The sequence below is a fragment of the Homarus americanus genome, unplaced genomic scaffold, assembly GCF_018991925.1.
Source record: "Homarus americanus isolate GMGI-L3 unplaced genomic scaffold, GMGI_Hamer_2.0 scaffold367, whole genome shotgun sequence".
NCBI classification, from domain to species: domain Eukaryota; kingdom Metazoa; phylum Arthropoda; class Malacostraca; order Decapoda; family Nephropidae; genus Homarus; species Homarus americanus.
Window position 1 is genome coordinate 7,222,350 of NW_024743709.1, and position 5,000 is coordinate 7,227,349.

Consider the following 5,000-nt stretch of genomic DNA (forward strand, 5'->3'; position numbering starts at 1 on the left):
ATGGCGAGTAATTACATTGCAAAGTACTAAATATTCTAAAATCATTTTGGAATGATTAAAAAGCCATTTGAACGTTTATAATCAAGACACGTAAATTTGCTTAACAGATCCCGGCGTTAATATCTGCAGCACCTATACTGAAATTTTGAACAAAACCATTTCTTGGCCGAATGAAGAAAAATTGTAAGTCTATAGCCTGAAGGATTTTTACCAAAACATGTTTTCTCTGAACCAAAATTTAATGTGCCTAACCATATAAGCACATCCAATAATACACAAGCACCAAGAAATGACCCTCGAAAACCCATATATGAGTAATTAGTATTGGTGAAAACAACAAAAATATTCAAAATCATTTGAACATTTTCTAAAGCCATTTGAACAAGTATAATCAAGATCAAATTTTGCTAACAGATCCTTGCTACATATTCAGGAGTACTTATACTAGAAATTTGAACAAAATCAATTTTTTTGGCTGAATGACGAAAAATTGTAAGTCTATAGCCTTAAAGGAATTTTTACCTGTAACATGCTTTCTCTCTCTTGAACTAAAATTTAATGCCTAACTATTTAAGTAATATCCAGAATAATACACAAGCACTCAAGAAATGACCTCGAAAACCTATATATAAGTGGCGAGTAATTAGCATTGCAAAAAGTACTAGGTATTCTAAGAATCATTTGAACATTTTCAAAAGCCATTTGAACAAAGTTATACCAAAGATATCAAATTTTGGTTAACAGATCCTTAAGCAGCACATTCAGGAGTACTATACTGAAATTCTTCTTGAATTGAAACTATTTTTGGCTGAAAGGACGAAAAATTGTAAGTCTATAGCCTGCAAAGGATTTTTTGGCCAAAATACGTTTCTCTGAACTAAAATTTACACAGTCAAACTATTTAAGTATATCCAGAATAATACAGCTGTAAGAAAATGACCTCGAAAACCCTATAAGAGTACTGAAGATTGCAAAAGAATTAAAATATTCAAAATCTATTTGAACATTTTCTAAAGCCATTTTCCTGAAATGTTATAATCAAGATATCAAATTTGGTTACTGATCCTACAGCATGATCAGAGTACCTATACTGAAATTTTGAACAAAATCCATTTTTTTGGGCTGAAAACAGAGAAAATTGTGTCTATAGGCCTGAAGGATTTTTGACCAAAATACGTTTTCTCTGAATCAAAATTAATGTGCCTAACTATTAAGTACATCCAGAGAATAACACACACACAAGCACCAAGAAATGAGATGGCCGAAAATGACAAAAATTGTAAGTCTATAGCCTTAAAGGATTTTTGGCCAAAAATACGTTTTCTCTCTGAACTAAAATTTAATGTGCCTAACTATTTAAGTACATCCAGAATAATACACAAGCACCAAGAAATGACCACATCATCTGTATAAACGCATATACACATCTGTATAAATGCATATACACAATCTGTATAAATACATATACACATAATCTGTATAAATGCATATACAGTGGTCCCTCGGTTAACGAGCACAATTCGTTCCAGAAGGTTGCTCGTTAACCGAAACCATTGTTTCAATGGGTTTTTGGGTATTGGTTCCAGCTCACCGACAATTGCCTAAAATCAACAAAAAAGGTAGTAAAGTACACTTACTTTGAGATGTGTATGTAGAAGGCTCCTGGATAATGATGATGATGGGAATTAGAATGGGGGTTGAGGAGAAGGGAGAAGAGAAGGCATTGGGGTGGAAGAGAAGTCACCCCATGGCACCATTTCACCCATAAAATTTTAGTTCTCTTGGTGTAAATCAAGAATATTTTCTTTAAATCAACACTGCACTGCATTACATGCTGTCAATATGTAAAATAAATTTCAAATTGACCCATAATTTGCTTGGAAACACAGAAAAAAAGTGTTTAGTTGAAGAGAGTCTCAAGCAAGATGTTACCTCCACTGAAAAGACACAGACTGACGCCTGTATGGTTTGTTAACAGGCTGTTTGGCGCGCAAAAAACTAGCTTCCTATACTTCAATTATGTTCAATAATTGTTAAAATGCCTAAAAAATTTAATACAAAACTTTTAAAATTATTGAATAGTACAAACTTCTTGATATTTACTAAAATAGTAAGGAATTTAAGCCCTAGAACCGATTACTGTATTGGTGGATTAATACTACAGCTGGTGGACCGCCAAATACAAGCGAAAACATGTGGAGGGGCGCTCGTTAAAAACTCGTTAATCGAGGAATTGCTTGTTAACCGAAGTTAAGAATCTTATGGAAGGTAATTCGTTAACCAAAATCTCGTTAACCGAGAGATCACTGTACACATCTGTATAAATGCATACACATATAATCTGTATAAATGCAGACACACAATCGGTATAAATGCAAATACACACAGTACTTCCCTCACTCCTGCACAACAATGTACGTCCTTCCCTCACTCCCATACAGCACAGTAAGTCTCTCTGTCATTCCTGCACAACACACCAAATCCATCCTTCACTCCTAAAATCAAAGGGAGTCCTTCCCTAACTCCTGAGAGGGGATACTGAGAGAGAGGATGATAATCAGGGAATATGGGTAGTATGTAATATTTTAGACATTTGGGGAAACATGTGATAGTTGTGTTGTTAATCGTGATTCACTGTTTGCCACCAAGAAACTTATAATAATGCAACTTTTCTCAATAAGGGGAGGGGTGAATTATGACACTTCTTAATGGTTACTGTATTTATTGAACATTTTGGTATGATTGACAATTACACTTAAAAACAATAAACCTATTTTCCTAGCTAATTAAACAGGGTCATGTGAATCACAATACATTTCGTGAAACAGATAAAACTTTAGGTGAAACGTTATTTCCCTTTTCCAGGGTGATTTTATCAAGATTTATCTTATCCACGTTTTCATTGTGGATCTACATGATATACATATACCATATATCTCGGCCTACAAGGCGATGGGGTGTATAAGACGAAGCCAAAAATGTCCATTTAAACAGTAGCTTTTGAGCCCTATTCGCTGTATAAGACCGGTACCCCAAATGTGACACTTAACCATTGGGAGCTTACTGACCCAGAAGTCCTTTACCAACCATCCCATTGACCAGTGCTGTTTAAACATCGATGGTTTTTTAAAATAAGGCCAATTCACTTCAAGTAATGGCATCAAATGTTACCGGTTGGTGTAGTGTAAACACTAGTGACTCACTTAAACGTCTGTTATTTAACTGGCACTAATGTCGGTGTCGAATACAATTGTTTCATTTACTTGAAATGGATTTACCGATTTATTTGTTTATTTATTTATAACATACTGTAATATATTAAACACACTAAGTATTTTCTTTAATTTATAAGCTTGCTTCACGAGAGACACTCGGTGGTGGGACTCTTCCGACTGTTTACACCAGCTACAGTATTCTAATTCAATAGTGTTTCATTAGGATTTAAGTGAAGAAGATTACTGTACATACTTACTACATACATTTATTACACAAATATATAGATAGATAGATAGATAGATAGATAGATAGATAGATAGATAGATAGATAGATAGATAGATAGATAGATAGATAGATAGATAGATAGATAGATAGATAGATAGATAGATAGATAGATAGATAGATAGATAGATAGATAGATAGATAGATAGATATATATATATATATATATATATATATATATTCACAATATTTTATAATCGCAGTCATGTACTGAATATTCTATGTAAAAAATATAAATTTTAAATGAATTATTTATAGTGTGGTCGATTTCCTACACAAAGACGGGCTATAAATAGCAGTCTTATCTCCCCTCCATCTCTTACCCTCTGTTCTCAGAAAGAAGGTCTTGGTAAATAACTTTTGTTTGTTTATTTTCATTGTTTGTCTAATTTATAATGTTGTATCAAAGTAATATTACTAAAATTTGTGTATAGGTAGTAGGCAGCTACCAAACGGAGATACTACCACCTGGGAAGATACTGGAAGCATAATGTACAGTATTGTCTAATGGTAGATCCTACTTCCATATGGCATCACGAAAATTGTGACCAAGTCTTAGGTTACTGATCTATCTTTCTGCCTCATTTACACACAATTGCAGTTTCAATTGTTTCTCTTCCTCTGGCAACACAACATACATACAATATAATGCTTCTCACCTTTGATCTTTTTTCCCTTTTGCATTTATTTATGGTTGGTTATTTAAAATAAGGCCAATTCACTTAAAAGTATTGGCATCAAATTTTACGGGCTGGTGTACACTAGTGACTCACTTAAGCGTCAGTTATTTAACTGGAACTAATGTCGGTGTGAGTAAAATATTTCCATTTACTTTTAATAGATTTGCCGATTTATTTGTTTATTTATTTATTTATAATATACTGTAATATATTAAACACACTGCAAGTATTTTCTTTAATTATATACCTGTTTTGCGAAAAAGGGAGGCTACCATTATACCTGGTAGGTGCAGTTGACCAGACATTTATGGTGATCATTAAGGAACAAACTCCGAATCCATGACGTGACTTCTGTTCATAATTTATATCCTAAATTTACCACTGTCAGTAGTTTCAAGAATTAACGCAATTTACTAAATATTCTTTGTAAAAAAATAAATTTTAAATGAATTATTTATAGTAGATAAGTATTATGATCAGTAAATATACAGATATGCATTACTGACCACCTCCGAACACAAGGACGGCTAAATATAGCCACAGGCGGTCACATTCAAGGTCACTTTCCCTTTCTTGTCACTGGCAAATGGGGGGAGGTGATGATAGCAGCTGTGTTTATTACCGGGGTATATTGTTCTTTTACGGTATGTTAGACAGGTTTATTATACATTTTTATTATTTTAATATACCGGTAATCTTCATTTTAATCCAGCTTCCCAAACGTAAGTTTCAGTATAAAATAATTAGTGGTAGGACCTTGCGAGTGGTTTACGCACCACTCTTGACATGCTAAACCCTACACCCACAATATTTAAGAGGTA